We start from the raw sequence: 14,893 nt of genomic DNA on the forward strand, positions 1-14,893 counted from the left end.
CTTAAATAACTCCAAAGTCTAGATCTCTAGTCCAGACTTTGCCTTTGAACTATAAACCCATGTACCCAACTGTTTTTGGTTTTTAAAACAACGACGTGGATGTCTCAAAGATACCTGAAACTCAACACAGGAAAAACAGAACATATCTTTTTGGCCCACGAAATTTGGTCTTCTTCCAAAGTTTCCAGCTTCACTGAGTGGCACCATCATCCATACAGTTGTGCAGACAGAAGTCTGTCAGTTGTCCTTAATACCCTCCCTTCTTCATATACAACGCATGGGCACATTGAGCTGATTTTTTTATTATCTACTAATTACTTACCAAATTTGTTCTTTTATTCTCCGTTTGCCCTACTATTTCCTGATCTCTGTGGCCATTAGCTCCCATGTGAAGTATTGACCATTCTCTAGAGACCTATCTCCCACACTGATCTAGTTTCCAGACTGGAAAAAATAATCTTTAAATATGCATATCTCAAGTCTCTTCTTGGCCTCTCAGGATAAAGGAAAGAGTCCTTCATATGGCTAGTCTAGTCTAGTATTTTTCAAACTAGGCATGTGACACATTGCTGGGTCAGAAAATTATTTAATGGATAATAACTTTTTCAATTATCTTTATGTAAGAATGTATGTGTATGTGTACTGGTTCATGATGTAAAATGGGCTTATTACTGTGGGTCATGGTCACAAAAAGGGAAAAGCCACTGAGCTAGTCTGATCTTTCTCATTCCAGCTACACTGGTCATCTTTCAATTCCCATAGCAGGGTCTTTTTACATCTACAAGCTAGGAACTCCAACTTGTATGTTGCTGTGTTCACCTAGTTGAATTTAATTTACCTGAAGCCCTGAGGTCGGTCATGACTTTAGCAGGATAGTCTTCATCAGGGTTAGATGTAGTCAAACCTTCCTGTAGGACTCACACACATAAAACCATGCTCAACGGTTTTGTAAGGTTTATCACAGTTCAGCTTATATAGATATGTGTGTGTGTTACTATTTGATAAATACCTGTTTTTGCAACTATAATTTTTTTCATTTCTTTGCTAAATATTTATTGTTTACATTATATAACAGTTTTTCTTTAAGATATCAGCGACCAGCAATGAATGAGATAGGGAGGGCCACGTGTTCTCATGTACCTTACATTGTGGCTCAGGGATATGAACAACAGCTACACAAAGAAATGAATTGATATTGCATATTCTGATGGTGATTTGCTTAGTAAAATCAATAAGGCAGGGTTAATATGACTCACTGCTAATGAACTACCTTTGAAATAGTGACCACTGAGGTGTCCTAGAAGAGATGACATTTGAGTTGAGAACAAAATGGTGAGGATAGACCAGGCATACGGATGTCTGTGTGAACAGGGTACAGGTGCGTGTTTGCTCATCAATGAACATGTTGATACTTGGTATATAGTATCACTGGTGTTAAAAATTATATTGGTGGATAAGTAAAAAAAAAATGGATGAATGAATGGCTTTGCCAGATGGCAGAATTACGGTCTCTAAAAACAAGAATGAAAATTATTTTATGATTATGAACTTGAAGACGCTGCAATAAGAAGAAGTAAGTACATATTCAGATGATGGAGTAGATAAGAATGTTTTTCATCTTTCCAAGGAAGTATATAGAATTAGTACTCTTCAAAATATTCAACAAAACAAATGCAGTCTGCTTTTCTTTTTAATGGCCATAAAATAGTAATTTGACAAGGCAATGTTTTCATTTTGTAAAGTCATTTGTTATATATTTGGCTTAGAGATAGAATTACATAATAAGTTTAGAAGTAGATCAGAAATTAAAATTTTATAACTCATTTTCTGACAGGATTATACTTTCATCTGAAACAATATAGTCTTTGATAGAGAGGAAATGATGATAAGAACAGATGGTACTATTCTAAGATGAACCCTAAGGCCCCTTTTAGATTTCTAAAATGATAGTTCAAAAAAAAACAACTTGAAAAAATCTCTAGTCCTGTAAGTATTTTTTGTATGTCCTTCAGATGGAAAATATTACCAACACACTAATTACAAAATTAAAACTAATTACACATTTCCTGTATGTTTATTTCTTATACAAAAATACCTAGGTTTACCAACCTGTTTCTTTTCAGAGAAAAGTGCTGGGAAGGAATCCTAGGATTGTTTGATTGTTTGTTTATTTTCTTCCCTCAAAGCAGTATGGCATGGGGGGAGGGATTGAATCTATCTAGGGATCAATTTTGTTAGTCTTCAGAAAGCTCACTCAGTGAATGGTTCATTTTAATCATATATTCAAATGTGAGACTAGTAATCAACCTCTTCATTCATTGCTAGTTCCCTCTCTAGAAATGAGGATACATCAGTTTGGCAAGAGCTGTACTCTGATTACCTGACAAAGTAATACATGATGGGTATACATAGGTTAATTATATATGTAAACTTGGTTGCTATAGAAATAATTTGGTGGATTCCATTCTGTGATTGTGTATTACTATTTTCTCAGTTTAGGAATGGGGAATGGACACCTATGCCTGTAATTTTTCTCAATTAAGTCCTCTCAATTCCCAATGGTCTTCTACTTCCCAGTGCAACGAGATCTCTACCTGAGAATCAGTGGATTAGAGTAAAGGTATAAGGAAGGAAATGATGCTGATAAGATAAAACAATTTGTTCTTTAAGAAGTCCTTTGACCCCAAGGTTGAATGGAGGTTAAAAATTCATTTATTTCTTTGTCTTTGTTTATGGAAGATTTATTTTCATTTTGTTTTAAGGAAGAGACTTAAATTTCTTTCAAGAGAGTGTAGATGTGCTGGAACAAAACAAGAGCATTGACAATATGTAGGCAGAGGCATATTGATGTGGTTGTGGTATTAAGATTGTAAAAATATCTAGTAGACACTAGGATCTGCTGAATATAATAACAACAGTAAACATTAATTTATGTGCCACTTAATATCACACTTAATGGTCACAAAGATCCTCTGATGTAGATCCTAATGTTATTCTCTTTGTATAGGTAAAGAACTTAGGTCACAGAGAAGTTAAGTAACTTGTTTAAATCCACATAACTAGTAAGAGGTAGAATTAGTTTAATTCAAGTTTGTTTTAATCACTTGTTGTCTCTCAGTATGAAATGAAATATAAAGTAGATTGGCTAGAGTGTCATAAATATCTTTTACAAATTCATGCTACCTTTTGGTTACACTAATACTATTCCCTAGATTCATTCATTGAATCAGAGTATCATTTATTTAATTATTGGATTATTTAATAAATGCCCTTATTTCCCTGTATTCTGTTTGCTACATCCCTAAGACACTGGGAATATAGCAGTGTAAAACAAAAAGAAGTGTGTATAGATGAAACTCATATTCTATGATGTATAGAATTACTTATTTAGGTACATTTAAGTCATAAGTAGGTAGTGTTTGTTATTATTTGTAAACATAGATAAAACTTTTATCTGTAAGCACTGAAAATACTTATAGTAGGTTAAAGGGCATAACAGCCAGACTCATAATGATTTTTCCAGTGTACATATTTATGTTACTTACATGCTCTCTCTCCCCACTTACAAACCTTCCCCTCAGTAGGGAATCTGCTTCTTTCTTCCCATTCTCTGCTCTGGCATGTTCTCTTAAAGGGATTTGGATGACCTACCTCACTGGCTACAGTAATTGGAATGAATTCGTAGTAACTCAGTTTCCTCACCAAACTGATTTATCCATGGAAAAGCTATGTAGCTCAAGTTGAGTAATCAAAGGGCTTTGCCTGGATCTGTAAAACTGGTACTGGAATGTAGAAGCTCTTTTCTCTCTGCTCTCAAAACCTAGAGTGTGAATATAAAGGCTGCTGGTGGTCCTGGTTCCACTGGAGGTAATCAACCTGAAAGAATAAATTTTAACACAGAGAAAAGCAGAGATAAAAGATGGGATGAAATATATAGGAAGTCCTGGGAGAATTTTGAGTATGAGATTCTAACTCTTAAATCTTTATAGAAATTTGAACCATAAATCTATCTTCATCATGCTCTTTTCTTCTTTTATCTAAACTAACCTCAAGTTAGATTTCTGTATAAGGAGCTTAGTTGCAGATAATACATACCATCTCTGGCCAGTTTAAGAAGAAACGTAGTTTCAAAATGATATTATAAACCTTACCCAATCTCTGGGAAGGCCAGAGAGCCATGCTTAGAAACCACACTTCTAGGATCAGGGCCCCCAATCCCACCACATAAGTAGTCTAGTGAAGACACCTTGGCTGCCATCTTGGATTTACCTACTGTGGATTTTCAGCTGACAGTACCTAAATTCTGACCCTACTGCCTCTGGAAATTAGATGTCTCTGTCACCTTCTTTGCCAAAATAGATTCTTCACAGGGTGTGTTTCTTTACACCACTGACTTCCAATTCTATGTTTGGAAGGAATGTGTCTGATGACATAAGTTATGTGCCTTTACCCTTATTGCAAAGGAGGCTGGTAAAATAAATGGTGAACTATTATGGTGAGTTTTAGAAAAATACCCTAAATAGCCAGAAACCATTCAAAAATGTTTGGTTACTAGAAAGAATGATAAATATCTATTGCAGTATATGTTACTTACATCCAAAATATGTCTTCAGTGATTGAGCTTAGGGGTTGAATTGTGTCCCCCAAAAAGATATCTTGAAGTCCCAACTCCTAGAATCTGTGAATGCAGCTTACTTAGAATTAAAATCTTTAAAGACAAAATCAAGTTAAAATGAAGTCATACTGGGTTAGGGTGAGCCCTAAATCCAAATTGACTGGTGTGCTTATGAGAAGAGGAAATTGGACACAGAGACATAGGTTAGAAGGCCATGCATAGACAAAGATGGAGATTAGAGTGATTCATCTACAAGTCAAGGGATACAGGGGATTGTCAGCTATCATCAGAAACTATAAGAGGCAGGGAAGGATCATCTTCAGGATCATCCAGAGAAATCAAAACCTTGATTTCAGACTTCTAGTTTCCTAAAGTGTGAGAGAATACATTTATAAGTCACCAAGTTTGTGGGTATTTGTCTTGGTAACCCTAGAAAATTAATGTACAGCTAGCTTCCTTAAGGAAGCTAAGCAGACCTCTAAAGGAGAAGTCACTGGAAGCAGACTCAGAGTCAGGTTAGTGGGCACATGTGTATTGTGAGAGAGTCACTGGATCCACTTGTGCAAGGAAGGGAAAGGAACAGGATTCAGCAGAGGGAGAGGTCAAGCTTCGAGGCAGGTCTCAGCTGACCACACAGGGATCTCTGGAGCTAAAATGGTTTGTTAGAATTGTCCCGTTACACTCGACCTCACTCAGTCATTGGTTGTGGGACTCTCCAAGAAGAGCATGACCTTGGGTAAGGCAGTTTCCTGCAGTTGAGGCAATTCCCAAATAGACTCACAGTTAAAGCTGTCTGTCAGTGGTACTCCCAGTGGTTGGGACAATACATTCTTCCTTGAGGTGGCATATCTTTGTATTGCCACAGGAGCCATCTATTAGGTAGAGAGTAGACATAGAATGCCAGGTCAAGGTTATAGCATGTATGAAAGCCCAGAGGTGGGATGGCTATTAAAATGTTGTCAGAAATGAAAGAAAAGATAACACAGTAAGAAAGAAGAGTGGCTCGAAGTTAAGACTAGTCCAAAAGACCAGAGTTCAGATCATAAGGAGCCTAAGTATATTCTGTCTTTGAGAAAGGAGAAGTGACAAAGGTGTGATAAGGCTACAGGTGACATGATTTGGTTCACACTTAAAAATGTCAACAAACGCTGTAGTGTATAGAATAATGTAATGGTGTTAACGGGACAATTAGGAGGGTATCATTCTATTAGCTTCCCAGTAACAGAAAACAGTCACTTCCCCTGGGGCAGCAATGTTCACTCAAGAGAAATGGACAGACTTGAGAATTTTTTAGGAGGTGACTGAATCTTAGAAAGAGGACAGGTATCAAGGATGATTCCAAGTTTGCTAGGAAATGAATGTGCCCCCCCCTCCTATGTTGAATTCCTAATTTCTGATGTGACAATATTAGAAGATGGGATCTTTGGGAGGTAATTGGGTCATAAGGATAGAGCCTTGTGAATGAGATTAATGCCCTTATAAGAAGAGATACTAAAGAGTTGTTCTCTGTTTTCATCATGTGAAGATAGAGCAAGAAGGTGGTCGTCTTCAAACCAGGAAGTGGCTCTTAATCACATCATGAGTCTGTCAGCACCTTGACCTGGAACTTCCTAGTCTCCAGATCTGTGAGAAATAAATGTTTGTTGTTTAAGCACCCAGTCTAGGGTATTGTTATGGCAGCCTGAACTGACAGCCTGCAAGGTTTCTTGCTAAGGTGGATAATTTTTTTTAAGTTTATTTATTTATTTTGAGAGAGAAGGGGGGGTGGAGAGAGAGAGAGAGAGAGAGAGAGAGAGAGAGAGAACATGAATGGGGGAGGGGCAGAGAGGTAGGGAGAGAGAAAAGCCCAAGCAGACTCTGTGCCATCAGTGTGGAGTCCAACGCGGGACTTGATGCCAGGAATGGTGAGAGATCATGACCTAAGCAGAAATTGAGTAGGAAGCTCAACTGACTGAGCAAACCACATGCCCCCATGTGGATAATATTTGAGGAAGATCAGCTTAGGATGGCCAAAGCAGTAGTTTAGTTTTGGAAGTGAAGCAATTAAGATTACTTGGAAGTTTCAGTGAAAGAATAAGTTATGGTTATATGTTGGTGTGAAACTCAGATGCGATATCTGGCCTGGAGATATAAATGTGAGAGATTTTAATGGAATCCAAGGGTGAACAATGTCACATAGAGATTGAGGGTATAGAGCAGGAAGAGCCAGAGAGGGCAGCTACAAAGTCCTAATGTAGGTACTTTTTATTTGTGTTAGAGATATTATTTTATATTTTTGAAAGTATAATATCAACAGAGGATATATTCATTCTTTCATCTTTTTTCATGAACCAAAAGACATAATTGTTTGAAAGGAGAAATGTGGATAACTATGTTACAATGAATGAATTACTTCCCAATCTATACACTAATGCAATTTACAAAATGACCTTTTCTAAAAATAATAAAAGTAGACTGACAAATTGAGGAAGTATTTTTAAGTTTTCTACCATGAGACGATTGACCTAATTAGGGTGTGAAGAAACCAAATGGATAAAAAAAGACTATTTAACAGTTCATTCTGTTACATTTATATATATATATATATATATATAAAATGTTTAGAAGCAAAGGACAAACTATCTGATTTTACTTCCTTTTCAGAAGACATTTGAAGTAAGATTTCAACTTGGACCCTGCTGGAAGGTCAAGGACTAATTTATGGAATAATATTAGTTCTCAGTTCAAAGGAACATGCCAAGTTGCCTTGAAATACAGCAGGAGAAGGGCTAATTGGGTGTCTTCACGCATCCTAGGCATCTGGGCTGCTAAGATACCTAAGATACCTGGGCTGCTATCTTTTCAGAGTAAGAACATTATTATGCAAGAGAGATGTTGTTTGCCTGCCTACCATGGAAGTGGAAATTGCCACCATAGTTGACCAATGGAAGCTAAAATACACAGAAGGTTGTTTTGTTTTGTTTTGTTTTGTTTTGTTTTGTTTTGTTTCTGCTCTGCCCAGCATAATATTTCTGATGAATACTGTGTCAGTGTAAGGTCCAAGCAGTGTCATTACAGACCAAGAATTAAGGCATTTTAGGCAATGTTTCAGCTTAAAACACCAGTGGTCAACAGTGAAGATTTGTGCATCCACAGCAGGGCAGTAAGTATACAAGTCTAGAAATATATATATTGGGGCGCCTGGGTGGCGCAGTCGGTTAGGCGTCCGACTTCAGCCAGGTCACGATCTCGCGGTCCGTGAGTTCGAGCCCCGCGTCAGGCTCTGGGCTGATGGCTCAGAGCCTGGAGCCTGTTTCCGATTCTGTGTCTGCCTCTCTCTCTGCCCCTCCCCCGTTCATGCTCTGTCTCTCTCTGTCCCAAAAATAAATAAACGTTGAAAAAAAAATTAAAAAAAAAAGAAATATATATATTAATATTAATATATATAGTGAAGAGTTAAAGCCTAAGATATAGTGGGTTGATACAACGGTACTTATCCTCGACAAAGCAACATATGACGTTAGATGTCTATTTTACTTTGTAAGTATTCTCACATAATTTGTTTTATTTAGTAAGTAGTAACCAGACAGAAGTAGAAGTTTTTGCCTACAATGTTTTAATCTAAATTACTCCGTGAGTTTCTCAGAACTCAGGTAATAAAAATGGATGACAAATTGGGAGAATATTGACAATTACATATAACAAATGGTTAGATATTCTTTTTTCATTAAATTTTTAAATGTTTGTTTATTTTTGAGAGACAGAGAGCATAAGCAGGGGAGGGGCAGAGAGAGAGGGAGACACAGAATCCAAAGGAGACTATAGACTCTGAACTGTCAGCACAGAGCCTGACACGGGGTTTGAACCCATGAACTACGAGTTCATGGCCTGAGCTGAAGTTAGACACTTAATCGACTGAACCACCCAGGTGCCCCTAGATATTCTTAATTATTAAGAATTTTTATAAGATAAAACCCCAAAAGATAAACTTCTCAATGTATAAACATGCAAAGGTTTACATGTGCTCGAAATACAATAATAAAACTGTGTTTCTTCTTAGTTACTTCTGGATTAAAAAAAAATAGGCCACAAGTATTCCAAGGGAAGATGTGACACTTTTGAAGTAGAGGGCTGGAAGTGGGTTTGTTATTCTTAGTTCAGTGCTCACTTTAAATGAAGTGAGGACAGAGAGACTTTGGAGAGTCTGGAGTGCTGTTGCACCTTCTGTTTTCTCAATGCTGTGGGCGAGAAAAGCTGAATACCTCCATCTTAATTCAAACCCAGTGAAAAACACTTAAAGGAAACCACTTAGACTGCTGACCTGTGTTCTCCAGTAATGATGAGGTTTATGTACCTGTGCTAGATCCATAGCCAAAAAAGCCTAAAGTGAGAGACAGGTTGTCAGGTGGCTGAAGAGAAGAATACATGGTTCCTCTGACCCTTCAAGGTTTAAAGATATACAAAGGCTGCATGGATGCTTTCTATGGAGCAAGTATATGAAGGGGGCTAGGTGAGAAGAGTGTGGGCTGGATCCAAGAAGGCTTCCTGGAAGGTGGATGAGGATGAGAGGAAATCTGTGTGGAATGACAGGAGAATCTGGGGTTGACTGGAGGGGGCACAGTCAGCCTTGGGACGCTACAGGGGAGATTTTCGATGCCCAGGAGTCTCCAAGGAGCCTCAAGTCTGACTTGAATATCCGCTGTGATCAGATGAGAGCAATCCAGTGGTAGAATACAGCAAAGCCAGCCAAGCCAGACCTCTCCTCTGCCTTCTCTCATTGTCTGCTTCAACTTGGAAAAGTGAGAGAGCCCAGTGAGCAGGTGCTCAATCCATACCAGACCTGAGCTGGGGAAGAGGCTGAAACAAGATAAATTTTCCCACTATCACCACTTTTATTCATCATTTTAATGGAGTTCTGGCCAAGACAATAAGACAAGAAAATGTAAAAACAATAAGGATTGAGAATGAAGAAATAAAACTGTCACTGTTCACTGATAGCATGATCATCCTCAAAGAAAATCCAAGAGATTCCAAGATAAACTGTGAAAATTTCTTAAGGAATTTAGCACGTCACTGGATACAAGGTCAAAATATGAAAATTTTTATTTTTACTAAGGTAGTTATTTTTCAACAAATAAAGCACACTTTAGTAACTACCGTGGGGATGACATATTGCTAGACACTAGGACAAAAGACATGAATGAGACATTGTGAATGTCACAACATTACTCTCGTGATAAAGCTGAATTTTTGTCCTGATAATGACTGAAACATAGTTTAGGGCTAAATCGGTCTTTTCAAGTTAACGGTTAAATCAGTGAATATTAACCTGCAGTTAAAATCAAAATTCAGCCAAAGCTGAGACTAAAATGCAACATTACTATCAGAGAAAGAACTGCTAGGGTAAAAGATTAAATATGAAATGTCATTCATCAGTCTCGATTATTATAATTTCATGTTTATAACAGAATAAATTTTATTAAAAAATTTTTTTAATGTTTTTATTTATTTTTGAGACAGAGAGAGAGCATGAGCAGGGAAGGGGCAGAGGGAGAGGGAGACACAGAATCCAAAACAGGCTCCAGGCTCTGAGCTGTCAGCACAGAGCCTGACGCGGGGCTCGAACTCATGGACTGTGAGATCATGACCTGAGCCAAAGCTGGACGCTTAACCGACTGAGCCACCCAGGCGCCCCTAAAGGTTTGGCATTATAGTTCAGGAACTGTTCCTTGGCACTGTCAACTGTAAGTTTACTCTTGGGGTCAATTCGTTGCACATTTGTGATACCAGTAGAGGCTCACTTTCACTGTAGGTCATTGGAAGAGCAAGGAGAAAGAGGGTAACTCATGTTTCCGTAGCAGTTTCTTTTTTTCTTCAGACTCTGCATTTTTTATGTATATAGTTGATACATGATGTTACATTAGTTGCAAGTGTACAACATGATGATTTGACAAGTTTATACATTATGCTATGCTCACCACAAGGGTAACTACCTGTCACCATACAAGGCTATTACAGTATCACTGGCTATATTCCTTGCCCTGTGCCTTTTATAATATGTGAAAATAGTTTGTGTTTCTATGTTTTAAGCAGTAAGTTAGGAGAGAATGAGCATTTCTCTAAAATGACACCGTTCATGATAATACCAGAAAAGATGGAATATGGAACAATTAGTAAAACAAAAGACATGTAAGCTGTTTATACTGAAATCCACAAATACTGTATAGAGAAGTTAATAAATATATAAATTAATGGAAGGCAAATCATGTTCATGAGCTGAGAGACTCATTTTGTGACGATTCTAGTCCTCTCTCTTATTGAGGACTTTTTAATGGAAGTTGGTAAGCTGATTCTAAAATTTATATTGAAATGAATAGAATGAGAAAAAAAAAACAAAGCAATTTTGGAGAAAAACAAAGCTAAAGAACTTAAATTTGCAGGAAAAGAAACTCTTATAAAACTGTAATAATTAAGATCATATGGTACAGAATGAATGAAACAGAATAGGGAATCCAGAAAGAGACCCAAACTGAGTTGCCTGGTTTACAACGAAGGTGACAGTGCAGTGTTGTAGGTAAGATATGAATTTTCAATAAATGATGCTTGGTCAATTTTATGTCTGTTTGAAAAACAAAATAATATTATCCCTGTATTAATTTGTTTGGGCTCCCATAACTAATTGCCACAAACTGGGTGACTTAAAACAGACATTTATTTTTTATATAGTTTAGGAGTTCAGAAGTCCAAAATCAAGGTGTTGGTTCCTTCTGAGTCTCTGAGAGAGAAACTGTCCCATGCCTGTCTCCAAGCTTCTGATAATTGCCAGCAATCCTTGGGGTTCCCAATCTCCACCTCAGTCTTCATGTTGCTTTCTTTTTGTATGTCTATATCATTCTTTTCTGTCTCTTTTATAGACTCTCTCATTTGATTTAGGGCCATCCCAACACAGCATGATCTCATCTTAATTCTTTCCCTAATTATCTCTGCAAAGACCTATCTCCAAATAAGGTCATGTTCTACATTTCTAGGTAGATATGGATTCAGGGGGGGTGACACTTTTCAAACCATTATGTCTCTTATCTGTCACTGGACAAAATTCAATTCCTGATGAATTACAGGTCTAGATGTTAGAGGTAAAAAATAACAAATTTTGGAAAAATTTATAATTTTGTAATTTTAATAATTTTGGGTTAGGCATGCTGGTTACAAATGTGGGACTTAGAGTGAATCTGCAAAGATTCAAATCTTGGGGGCATCTGGGTGGCTCAGTTGGTTAAGCAGTTGACTGAAGCTCAGGTCATGATATCCCAGTTCATGGGTTCGTTTGTGCTCCTGCGTCGGGCTCTGTGCTGACAACTCAGAGCTTGGAGCCTGCTTCAGATTCTGTGTCTCCCTCTCTCTGTTCCTCCCCCACTTGCGCTCTGGCTCTCTGTCTCTCTCTCTCTCTCAAAAATAAATAAAAATTAAAAACAATTTTTTTTTAATTTTTTTTAACGTTTATTTATTTTTGAGAGACAAAGACAGAGTATGAGCAAGGAAGGGGCAGAGAGAGAGGGAGACACAGAATCTGAAGCAGGCTCCAAGCTCTGAGCTGTCAGCACAGAGCCTGACATGGGGCTCAAACTCAGGAACTGTGAGATCATGACTTAAGCCGAAGTTGGATGCTCAACCGACTGAGCCACCCAGGCGCCCCCAAAATTAAAAAAAAATTTAAATAAAGAAATAAAAAAAGATTCAAATCTTGATTCCACTGTTTACTAGCTATGTGACCCTTGTGCAAGCCTTGTTCCTCAGTTTCCTCATCTGAAATATTGATATTATTATAATGCCTACTTTCTAGGGTTGTTACAAAAATTGAAAGAATAAACCTGAAAAGTGCTTAGCATGCTGCATCTTAAGGGACACTGTTACTATAGTGACTACAAGACTGACTAAATGCTTTATAGAGATTTTATCCAGGGCTAGGGTAAAATCATGCCCCTTGGGGGATTTGAATCAATAGGTAACTGACAGGGAAAAATAATTTTTTAATTTTATTCTAATGTATCATACTTAACATACTGGTTACATACACAAGATTGTATGGAAAGCATTGAGATGTTGTTTATGAAATTGAAACACTGAAAATAAATGAAACATTCAGCTGTAGGAGAATGATTTTTTAAATTATGATGGATACATTCCACTGTGTGCAGATATGGAAAAATTCCCATGACATATTGGAAAGGGAAAAAAAGCAAGTTAAAGAACTCTGTATATGATTCAAATCTTGTAAAAAAAATTGGCTATATATAAGTATATGTGTAAATGGTGAGAATAAGTGATTAAAAGATACACAGCAAATTGCAAACAATGGGGAAGAGAATGGGACGGAGGTGGAGTGGGAGAATGAAGGGGGTCTTTATTCTGCATCTACTGCTTATTTAACCTTAAAAAAGCAAAAATCCACATGTATATTACCTTTGCAATGTAAAAGAAAACGCAACTTTTAAAAGATAGGGAAATAAGCAGAATATATGAATAAATTATTCACAAAAGAAGAAAACAGCCAATGAACATATTAAAATGAGTCAACCATACCTATATTTAAGTAAATAGAACCCCAAATTATATCACATTCTATTTTATATCAACTTGGAAAAGCTTAAAGGAGATAATACCCATTGTTAAATGATCAAAAGACACATATAATGCTGATAACATGTAAAAAAAACAACATAGCAATTGTGTGTGTGTGTGTGTGTGTGTGAAAGAAGTAAAATAAACAAAAATATTAACATTTTATTTTTAGTATATGAACAAATATTTGCTACAAGAATGTTCATTATAGTATTAAAGAATTGAGAATATTGTATGTTTGACAATAGACTACATAAATTATGACATGTTTAAGTAATATGATAGGCGACAATTAAAATGCTGTAGGAGAAATGTGTTGTTAGAGAAAGAGATATAGAGGCTTCACTACGGTTTTTTTTGCATAAAATACAGGAACAAAATCATAAGTATTGTGTGATATCATTTTTTAAGTTTATTTATTTACTTTGAGAGAGAGAAAGAGAGTATGCACCCATGTGTGTGAGCTGGGGAGGGGCAGAGAGAGAGGGAGAGAGAGAATGCCAAGCAGTCTCCTCATGGTCAGCGCAGCGCCCGACGCAGGGCTCGGTCCCACAAACCACAAGATTATGACTTGACTGAGCTGAAACCAAGAGTGGGGTGCTTAACTAACTGAGCCACCTGGGCACCCCTGTATGATATCATTTTTTATTTAAAATCTAGAGGAGTGTGCACCAGAATATTAGAAGTATAGTTAGGGAAATTATAAAACAAAAGAATAATGATATAGAACTTTCCCTACCAATTATGAAAATATTTTATGAAATTAATTTATAAGTATTTTCAAAGAGATTATTTGTGAGTGATGGCATTGCAGGTTTATTGTTTCCTTTTGCATGCTTCTCTGTATTATCTTGTTTTGTACAATTACTATATATTATTTTATAATTTAAAAAAATAAATGTTGATATTCAAAGAGTCACAAGCCAGATGGCTCAGCATACATTTTCATAAGTTGTTTTATATTTCACAATATTCTCACATATTTAGAGAAGCTGAACATGGTATTCAGTTCTTTCCATTTCTGTTTAAAAGCTACCTTCCTTTAATAGGAGGATATATTTCAACATTTTCTTCCTCATGGTTGTCTGTCTCTTGGACTAAATAGAACATATGGGAGCACATGCAGAACGTGCCCACTTGCCACCGGAGACTATTACTTGAGGCTAGCAGTTCTCAGACTTAACGTGCATCACAATCACCTGCAGGGCTTGTTAAACTTGTTGGCACCCACCTCTGGAGTTCCTGATTTGGTACATCTTACGTGGATATCAAAAAATATCCATTTCTAGCAAATTTCCAGGTGGTGCTGTTGGTGCTGGTCTGGGGGGCCACCCTCTAAGAACGTGTGTGCCAGGGCATGTGTGATTTGCCTCTGATTTAGAGAGGCCAGCCTCAATGACAGGCTTTGTGTTCTTCAGGAGTGTGGTGAACAGGTAAAACAGACCATAATCAAACCTTGCCCCACTCCCTCCATGCTTTGCGTCTCTTGTTGCTTCTTAAGAAAAAGGTTAATCAGGTACTAGAGTAGTCAGATTTTTTAGAATGTTGTACAAGATTTACATGTGTCTTTGGATATTTCTGAGCTTCTAATGTCATCAGCATGGATATCTAAATTACATAAGGTTATACAGGGCCTTATTTCAGTATACAAAATGTACTGAACCTAAATTCTGATTTTTG

This window comes from Lynx rufus, unplaced genomic scaffold (assembly GCF_022079265.1).
Source record: "Lynx rufus isolate CCGP_SWC_20201006 ecotype Redwood Valley unplaced genomic scaffold, mLynRuf1.p SCAF_5, whole genome shotgun sequence".
In the NCBI taxonomy this organism is placed as follows: Eukaryota; Metazoa; Chordata; class Mammalia; order Carnivora; family Felidae; genus Lynx; species Lynx rufus.